The following is a 10,624-nucleotide window of genomic DNA, read 5'->3' as shown; positions in this document are numbered from 1 at the left end:
AAATTTCTGAACTTGATCCTGACTGCTAGTTGTAGACAGCTGCATTTAATTATCATACAAACAACGTTTGTTTATCATTCTCAATTCCAAACAACCCGAATACACCTGACAACAGTATTGTATCAAATAAGGCAAAGATGCTCTTGGAAAGGAAGTTTTCCTTAATGCCCTTCTTTACAGCTTATAATTTATCACATGCTTTAAGTGTTCTTGTTTCTTTATTTCATTTCTCTTTCCCTCAAAGACAATAAAGAAACAGAAAAGACCCAAGGTTAGATCTGGCATAACTCCAACACCAGTTTGCCTCTTATTCACCAATTAATTATTTATCTATTTTCCCGAGAAAGACAAACAACATGCAAACAAAATCAGGATGTACTATGTGTATTTACAAGCAAGTGAAACACAACTAAGATAAAAGAAAGAATTGAAAATTTAAATTATTCTTGAGGAAAAGACACCAGGGATGAAGTGAAATTTCATGAATACATTCAAGTACTTTGGCCCAAATCCATGCCAGCTATTAATCCATAGCTCACAGATGAATTTGTTTCATTGTTATTTGAAAAGACAACAAAACCTGAACCAGATCTGTTACAATGAGCTGACAACCTCAGCACAGAGTACAGTGTAGTGGATTAGACCAGAGAAAAGACATTTAGCTAGAGAGCCGTTGCCAAAGAGTAAGGATGAGCTTGTAATTGTGGCTTTAGTGATGACTGGGAAGTGCTGGATTCATGTTTTGTGACGTGAAAATCTCCCCCTCTCTGTGGGTCTGTTCCCTGAGTAAAATAAATCAATTGTTGCCATTCTGCCCCACATAAACCTCCAGTGAAGATGTGATGTGCCACCATTTGAGGCCATACTTGGGCTTTGGAGAGCAAAAGCCGTGCACCTCTTCTGCATGAAGGACAATCCCAGCATTCTCCCAGGTCCTCAGGCACTGCAGCCAACACACGGCTAAATGACTAAATTTTGAAGGGGAGGATGTTGACATGCTGTTGTCTGTGCTGGCCCACAGACAGGATGAGCAGACATGGCCGGAGGTGCCTCACAACAAGAGGAGTCGCCCCTCAGGAGGAGTCGCCCCTCAGGAGGAGTCGCCTGAGGCAGCGCTGTCTGGCCGGAGGCGCTGGTGCTGCTGGGGCTGCTCCCCTGGTGCTGCTCCCCTCACAGCCGTGCCCGGCATCCCCCTTCCCTCGGGGCCGCTGTGGTGCCCTGACGATGCCGGGTGTGCAGGGAGCCGGGTCCTGCTGCCAGCTCAGGAGCTCTCCGGTGGCTGGCACCCAGGAGGAGGTAAGGCTGGAGGCACGGCGTCTGTCACCTTTGGGGTGATGGCAGATCATGGTGTTCAGAGCTCCACATGCTCATTTATAACTGATTTAGAGAACCTATGAAAGGGTTTCCTGGATTTTTCGGGGGAAGCTTTAGACTGTCCCTCCTGAGTGTGGCAGGAGGTCTCCAGGCGGCCATCGGGTCCCTGTCACTACTTGCCTGACCCAGAGGCGTTTTCATCACTTGTGAAAGGACAGAATGGTTTTGGGGAAGTGCTGCTGGAAGGTCTGAAGGGAGCCCTGGAGCCCAGAGGTGCTGAGGGCACTGGCCCTGCTTGGCAGAGTGGCCACAGGGAATGTCCCACTCAGGGCAGCAGTCAGCGCTGAGGGAGCTGCCAGCTGGCAGGGCCCAGCTGTTACTCACAGTAGGCTACCATGTTACTCATAGTAGGCTTCTCTGTGAATTCAGAACAAATATTTGGGGAGGGGAAGGAAAAGAGAAACTTTATTGTGCTGCTTCACAGGGAACATGTGTCGGAGAGCCATAAGAACTGGCAGCTCCCTGGGTTCTGGAGGTGGCAGGACATCCCTTTCCAGGGATCAGAGCAGTGGGGGATGCGGGGCAGCTCCAGCTCCAGGCATGGAGTAGCTCCCTGGGCACAGGGATCAGCTCGATTGAATCCATGGATAGAGCTGTGGGGAGCTGGAGACCAGTGCTGTTGCATCCTCATGGGCAGGAACTGAGGGCTCCAGGGCCAATCAGGGCATCCAGGTTTAAAAGTGCACTCAGGGCCCTGGCAATGGGCTGGAAGCTACTGCACAACTGAGTGAGAAATTAAATTAAACAGCAGAGAATTCCACAAAAGAGAGCATCTGATAAAAATAAGCACTTTTGCTGAGCATGGAACATACTGTCACAGGAAGCCACTGATGCCAATACCTTAAAAAGATTGAAGAGGGTTTGGTCAGTTATGTTATAGCAAGATTGCCCAGCTTTGGCATTATTTATGTCAGATTTCAGAGAGATTTTAAAGCATGTGCTCCAGAGAAGTAGTAAATCTCTCAAGAGATTAACTTGAGATTTAAAGCAGGAAAAAAAGTACCAAATTATGTCACTGCCCTCTTAGACTACAATTAGAAAGGATTCTGATCTGAACAGATTGCCAAGTTGATAACATATGACAATTCCTATACTCTAGGCTGAGTGCAGTTGTGGTAAACAACAGGGGAAGTGAAAGTGACGTGATTTTGGATTTTGCAAGCCCTATGCCAACTTATCTGCTGACAATTGAAAGCTGATCTGAGCATCCTGCAATCAGTGAGGTTCCATCCTTCAGGAAGGAGGAATAACTGCCAAAAATGCTATTGCTTCCACAAATTAATTTAGGTTTCCTACTTTTTTATCTGGTACAAAGTGCTTTGTTTTCTCTCTCCTGCCCTCCCTTTTTATTTTTGTATGCATAGGAGACAGGAGTCCTCCATCACTTAGGTAATCTCTTGTATTTACAAAACCAATCCGGTCTTGTAACATTTCTGATGACACGTGAAAAATAACCTCTGCATGTGCTAGTGTATCAGCACAGCAAACAATAAGCAGGACATGGAATCCTTTGGCAACTCACATATCAGTCTAGAAAAATTATAATATGGGAATGTGGGAAGAAGGGTGCCATTCATACCAGCTGTCCTGCTGCCATTCCCAGTTTGGCAGTAATATGGGGTTCTTTAAAATATACAGACTACAAATTGACCTTAAAGAATTCCTGGGTGAGTCTTAAAGTGAAATTTGCATTAGTTGTATCAAGCTTTTCCCATAAAGCGTGCATCTGTGTAAAAGGTAATAAATTAGAAACATATTTCTTTATATACTTTAAACTCCACATAGCAAAATGCCCCAGCACTTTGGGAGCTATTGGGATCCTTTGCCTGCCACTAAAGTGCAGTCATTCCTTGGCTGCAAAACAGCAGTTGCTGCAAGATCCACTAATGAACAGTTTGAACATTGTGTGGGAAGAATATTATCTCTTGCTGAAACCACATGGCAAATATGAACAGTAATGCATGAATTTACTGATTTTTCAAATACTGTATAATCACAATCTGTACCTCAGATCTTTCATGGATTCTGTTTTTCTTTCCAGTGTCACAACCTTTTTCTCAATACTTTCTAACATACACTGGAGTTGCCATAAAAGTAGTTAAGAAAAATTAGAGTGACTATTGGCAACAATATGAAACTGGGCTTCATTCAACAGGAGGTGTGCATCTGCTTTGCTGCACCCTGTCATTTAGCATTCTCTTGGCAGAAGTGTTTGGAATTTACACTTGTTACTGGGGACATTTTTTCTGTTGCATGCAGACATATAATTTTCTCTCAGTCAGGTGACTCTGTGTGTTGATTCTCTTCTCTTGTTTGTTGCCCCTTGTCCTCAGCAGCAGCTGAAAGTTTGCTCATAGCTGGATTTTTGCCAGAGATACCTGATACAGAAACAGCTCAAAGAAATATTCTGATTTCAGAGTCTAGCTGGTCAAAAAAAAAACCCAAAACCAAACCAAACAAACAAAAAACCAAACCCCAAACAAAACAAAACCACCAAGCTCCAGAACAAAGGGAAATAAAAAAAAAAAAAAAAACCAAACTGAAAAAGCTGTTGGAAATCTTAAATGAATTGACCTGAGCTCCAAGCAGCAGCAAAACAACACAGCCCTGAGACTGACAGATGCTTTACTACTCTGGCAGCAGTGGTCTTAGTAGACTGGAGTTTGAGATTTGCTGCATTTGCTGATTGCCTAGAAACTGAATTGCTAAATACTTGAACACCTATGCAAAGATCTTGCCTTGCTTCTTCTTGCTGTGCAGAGGAAGAATTAGGGATGGAACGAAGGTGAAAACCTGGATTAAATTGAATCTGAACTCTCATAAAATGTGTCTGGCTTTGTCAAAAGATGTGATTGTTCAGACCTAGCTTTCAAACTTGGGAGCTGAGAGAACCTAAATTCTAACACTGTTATTCAGGCTCATCAACTGATCACCTCTGAGTAGGTACTAGTGGGTGTAAAGCAGGACATGCAGTGAGGTAGAGGATGGCGTTTCAGTGCTGACCACTGCACCTCATGAACCCTCAGCACCATCATTTGTAGCAGTGTGGCACCAATTTCCAAAGCTTGTTTCAAATCGTGCAGTAGAAAATTATTGGTACTTAGGCTGGATAATCTTTTCCCTTGTTATGTCAGGAGCAAATGACAGTTTCAAGTGAGTTCTGCTGCTTCAGCTCAGCATCTGATGCGTTTGCTTACCTGATGCAGTGTTCTTAGGCAGTGATTAATGACAGCTCTTGAGTCAGAGCCTGTAACTGTGATGTACATTAACAGGTAAGCCTACAAACAATAAAGGAAAAAGCTCCTGAGGGAGGTGAAGGTACTGACTGGCATCTCAGTCTGACTGCTTATATATTGGTCCAAATCAGACTGTTCAGAAGTTGCTACATTTCAACCAAAGCATCTTAAGGGTCTAAATATATTTATTCATTAGATTAAATGTTTATAGCCAGATCTGACCCATATAGAAACTGGTGGCTAATTACTCTGGTTTAATCAGACCCTGGCTGACAACTCGTATTGGAATGCTACTTTTCTTCTGTGGCAAAATCAAAAGTGCCAGCAATACAGTTCTATGTACAAGGAGATGCAGAAATGCCTGCAATGTTAAAAAAGATGGTGGAAAGCTCCCTGTTTGATACTCAGGGATGTACAAGTAAAAATACCAGGTATCATTATCCATTTAAGCACATGCCTATCTTTAATCAAGTGCTTGAATATCACTGTCTTTCCGTGAACTTTAATGGGACTTTGGGCCTCTGTTCAAGGATAATCTATATTTGTGCTTCTGGTACACCTGAGATGGGCTTGCTTATGACTTTTTTGCTTTGCAGGATCAGAGTTTATAACCCTGTAAGTTGATTTCTATCCAGTCTGTTTAAATATTTCAAACACATACACAAAAATAAACCTAATCTTCTGCCAATATTCCACTTCTCTGGTCTCATGACATCCAGGAAACAAACCACTGATCTTTCCAATGATCTGACTTACAAATCTAGTTTTAGAAGGCACTGGCAGCTAATCATTCTGCAGCTGGAATACCTACATTACTACATCTCTGTTGCATGTGACTAGCTTGGAAAATGAAGTTAAACTTGTACAATAGAAGTAATTTAATACATGATTTAGAACTTTAACCATCTTACTACAAATTAATTTGCATGCCTACAACCTTTTACTTGTATGAGTAACCTATGTATTGTGATGAGGAAAGAATATTATGAGCCTGTTGACTGTAGAAATGATTGTATCTTAGATCCATGATAATATTTACATGAAATGTAGCAGTTCCACTCATTGTTCAGGGCAGAACAGTTTCTATCTTTTGTCTTTTCTTCCTTCAATACCACTGCTGAATCTCACATTTTTGAAGAAAAGGAGAGCAGAGTCAAAGTTTGTATTACTATTTCATCATGTTACAATAATCTGAATATAATACATAGGCAATCTAATAATTGATTTCACTTAACCTGATTATATACCAAATCAAATCAGAGCTAAGATTTATATATGTCACTGCTGTAATAACTGACCCCTGACAAGACTTGAGCACCTTTTATGGCTGGTGGAAAGGATACTTAGTATCTTATGGAACTGTATTTTTTGAGACACGTTCATAGAAAACTTTAGGTTGGAAGGCACATCTGGAATTCTGTATTCCAAGCTTCTGCTCAAAGCAGGACTAGCTTCAAAATCTGATCAAATTGCTCCAAGCCTTGAGAAGTTTTGAAAATCTCCAAGGGTGATGACTGAACAGCCCTTTTGGGCCCCTGTTTCGGTGATGCACTAGTCCCACTGAGATGATTTTTTTCCCTCCCCAATTAGTATTTCCCTTGTTGCAGCTTGTGACTGTTGCTTTTTGTTCTTTTGCTGTGCACCTGGGAGAAAGGTCTATGTCTGTCTTCTCTAATGGATTAAGGTAGTGGAAGACTGTAGCTACATCCTGTCTTGGGCTTCTTGTCTCCAGCCTAAGCAAGGCAGTGGCCTCTGCCTCTCTGTGTACCTCAGGTGCTGTGGTTCCCTTATCGCCTCAGCAGCCCTTCCCTGGAGTCTCTCCGGGCTATGAGCAGCTGGTGTTGTGTGAGCCCCAAACTGCAGCTGTGGTGCTGTTTGCTCAGCCCTCAGGCTGGCCTGGCACATAGGGCATTTGTGACCCCAGTGCACAACTTCATTTGGCTTTGCTGAACCTCATGAAGTTCCTGCTAGCTTGCTTCTCTGGTTTGTTGAAGTCCGTTTGAATGGAAACCCTGCTCTCTCCAGTGTTCCACTCCTCCAGTTTGGGTGTCACTTGATGAGGTTGTGTTGTGTCTCAGCATCCAGGGCCATATGGCATAGCAGCAGAGTAACATATTGACTTAGTCAGCGAGTGATAATTTTCAGCTTATCTGGCAGGAATAGAATTCTTGATAGTTGTTGACCAGAATTCATGGAATATTTTTGGCCACTAGACTAGACTGAGTATACAATATACTTTGCAGTGTATGTTACACTAATTAAAATAGAGAGAGAGAGAGATTGTATTTGATTATACATATCCAAATATGTTTTAATCTAGTAAAGGTTTTTCTGATTAACAAATTGTAATCGGTAATATATCATTACATACACATAAAGGAAGCGGTTTGGATTATCTGAGTAGAATAACAGTGCACTGCTTAATACCTGTGACTCAATACCTGACTCAGTACCTGACCCTGTCTGTTCCAACCACCCTGATCTGTGTGGCTGCACCACGTACCTTCAGAAGGCACTATGAAGCTCTTGCTTGCTATTGTGTTGTGCTTTATAATTGAGATGCCATCACTACATGTTGTGATGGCCAAGCTGAAGGAAGGATGTGATGTTTTGTAGAAGAAGTTACAGTGTTTTTAATTATTGAAAATACAAAGCAGAAGGTTTCTGTCAGTGCACTAACCCACTGTGCTGCAATCATTTTCCTTTACTGACACTCCTGGTGAAGGGAAGCACGCACTCCGTTAGGAAGTGCAGCCTAATGTGACAGTGTGCTTGGCTTTCTGTTACTGCAAGGTTTGCAGTATGCCACAACCTCTTTGCTGAGGTACTGCAAGAAAAAAGGTGTCTATCTCTTCCAACATTTTCTCTAACAAAACCAGGTTACGCACTATAGGAACATCCAGCCCAGCCTCTTCCTGGTTTACCAATGATAAAATACAAGGAATATTCATGTTTAACATATTACTTCTCAACCTAGGCCAAAGATTCTCCTTCATCACAGAACTTCTTCCACCACCCTTCTCTTTGTGTGGGTGAGAAGCCACCTTGCGTCACTGAATCAAACAGTGAAAAGGGCAGAGAGGGCTTTCTGTGGGAGACTTCCAACTCTTCCCTAATGCAGGGCCCTCCATTGCACTGCCAAGTCTCAAAGGGGGACGCTGCAGTTCAAGAGGGAACATGGCTGCAATAGGCTACATATCTCTGAAGCAGTAGGAAGAGTTTTTTGTGACATTTCAGGTTTGTTGTTGGGAAATGTCTCAACCTGTGAAATTGTCTATGAATTTGGAACCAAATTTTCCCAAAAATCATTGATTTGTCTGCATCAGTTCCAATGGGCCTATTTCTTAAGAGATGAAAGACTTGGTGACTTCATCACAACCACTGTAGGTGAAGCTACAATACAGTTTCTCCTCTAAGCCCTTATTTTCTATATCCATCTGAAAACCTGCAAAATGGAGGGCTGAAATCTAAACTAGTTGGTGTCTGCCTAAGGATAAAAATATGTATTTGAAAGCATTTTATATTTTGATTGAGAAGATGAAAAAAGTTTAATTTAAAAATATTTTTCTCCTAATATTTTAGTTTAAAAAGCCTTGCGGCCAAAGTGGGTTAGATTGGAAAGTCAATTTATTTTTATTTGAATTATAAGCATCTGAATATCACAGATTGAGTAGGTACAGTATGTTTTTTAGTTAAGTTCGTTAAAAACATGCAAGTATGGAAGGCCACTGTATTAACTGAGCACTGTGAACTTCTTAAATCCTTAGAATGGCTTTCCAGATCATGAGTTTCAAATACTACAACAGAACTACAATCTGCAGAACAGATACTCAGTTTTATCAGCATGTTCACATTCCCATTACTCTGAGAATTTCATTTTCCAAACCAGATACTGCAAGTTGCATTATCAAGACATTGGTCATCATGTAGGCAAATGGAGGAGGAATATTAATACTTTCAAAACCTCCTCACATTTAGACTCAGAATTTTCAGCTTGCCAGACATGACGGTTCATTGAATAAGTGAGTCCCTGTAAAGCTTTTTAATTTAGCTTTTTAAAGAAAAATTAAAATAAGACAAGATACTGCTAAGGCTGTAATGGGAACTTGCAGTGTTGAGCTCATCTTTCAGCTGAATTGCCTAAGGTGGGATATGAAGTCAGTAGATAAGCTGTCAACAGTCCTGAATTCACTTTCCATTAAACGTGGTTTTTCTAGAGAGTGTTTAGTGAGATGTCTGATGTGCTAAACAACATGTCTTTAAATAAAGGTTAAGGCTAATTGTAAAGGTACCTGTACTTCCCAGAGGGAAAAAAAAAAAATTCCACTTGTATTTACCAAGGAAGTTTTCAGTCCCTCAGATAATATGTGTCTAGGAGCACCATAAAGGTGTTCAGTGCTAGGTTTTACACTTACAGTCTCAAGGCAAAAGTAATATCCAATAAACACAGTCACTAGGCTCAAAGCTTGAGTTAGAGGAGGGGAAAAACAAGTTTTGATGTAGTGTTAAACCTCCTAATGGTGTTGTTTAAAAACTAATTTTTCACTGCTGTTTTTTATTTGCCAACAAATAGGTGACTGCTAGGTGCTGTATATCTTACCTCAGTGTAGATGCCTACTGGGCAACAAGAAGTGTCTCAGTTTAAATTTCCCTTCCTACTAGTGTATCATTGTGTTAACACAACTTTTATGTTTCACAAGTCTTTGTCTGCAAAGAGGGAACTTTCTACTTTTGTGAGACTCAGTGGGAATACTCAGGCCTACCTGTATGAAGTGTGATGACATTTGCTGACTTTGTCATGTCGAGTGACATATGAAGATTGGCCCCTGGCATCAGGGGGGAAACAACTGTATAGCACTTGTCTGTAGGCTTCAGATGCAGTTCTCTGAAAATAAAGCAGTTGTCCCAATTTAAGCTCATTTCATTTCTTTCCAAAGAAGTTAAATACCATCACTCTGGTGACAGTATCAAGTCATCTCTATATATTATTCTATTTGTTTCATCACAGTGTCTTTTCTCCAGGGAGCTCATTTGTATTCTCTTGCATTAAGGTCATCTGACTTTTAGTTAGTGTCATGGATTTAAATTCGACTTATCTTTAGTAAAAAATTAAAATGTTGCTGTCACCACCAGACTGAGGCCAGAAACCACAACTGTGGCTATTTAGCAATCTATTTTAAATTCAGGAAAAAAGCCATATACCTAAATATTTTATGGTTAGTTGCCATTTGGCTTCAGATCTAGATCTCAGTACTCAAGATAATGCTTACTATTGCTATTGCTGCATGCCATTTCTTCTGAGTATTTGCTGATACTGTGTTTAGAAATGTATTTTTTCTCTTTTGAGGAAACTTCATTAGAAGGGCATTTGGACTTCACTCGGGGTCAGGCATTTGAATCAGCAAAGAGATAGTCTGCTGCATGTATTTTGTTTGGTTTTTTTCATGGCAACTCTATTTCTTCCCTTGCAGTATGATGGGGAAGTAAAAACATGTAGTTGGTCAGTGTAGTGATTGTCTGAACATATGTGTCCAGCTCTGAATTCCAGCATAGTTTAAAATTTTTGCCAATGATATATGCACTGTCAGTCTGCATGAAATGGTCTGGGTATCTACAGCAGAATAATTTTCTAATGTGACTGCTACTAGTGTGAAGTCATGGTCCAGACATCAAGTGTGGGTCAGTGTTGTTCCCTAGCCTCCAAACAATGAGGCCAGGGTTGATATTCCTCTAGATCACCTTCTAAAACATCTACCACAAAAGCTGGTCTAAATGCCCAAAACAGCTTAAGCTCAAGCAGGTCCTTGCAGTCAGTTCAGTCATTAACAGACTGACCTGTGTGCAAATGTGGGCTAACAGACTGCTCTGGTTAGGCTGCAAAAATACCATTCTATCTGCAATTTGGGGGACTGTCTTTGGGTGACCCTACTCACAAAAAGCCCGGTGTGGTCTCTTCTTTGCCCAGAGAGCTCTGTTCTACACTTGCAGGTCCTCGTCCCCACCAGAGCGCAGCT

At 41.3% G+C, this 10,624-nt stretch overlaps 1 protein-coding gene across 1 annotated transcript in view; it reads left to right on the top strand.

Annotated features, from left to right (window-relative positions):
* The first annotated feature begins 801 nt into the window (after nt 1-801).
* The window catches only part of SEMA5B (semaphorin 5B), a 277,696-nt gene continuing 267,873 nt past the window's right edge, over nt 802-10,624 (top strand). Inside the window, exon 1 of the mRNA XM_053982602.1 lies at nt 802-1,296. The gene's annotated coding sequence lies outside the window, so the exon portion shown is untranslated. The remainder of the gene's footprint in view (nt 1,297-10,624) is intronic.

This window comes from Vidua macroura, chromosome 7 (genome assembly GCF_024509145.1).
Source record: "Vidua macroura isolate BioBank_ID:100142 chromosome 7, ASM2450914v1, whole genome shotgun sequence".
Taxonomy (NCBI): Eukaryota; Metazoa; Chordata; class Aves; order Passeriformes; family Viduidae; genus Vidua; species Vidua macroura.
Note: the sequence above shows the minus strand (reverse complement) of the source record. Positions and strands in the feature narration are given on the sequence as shown.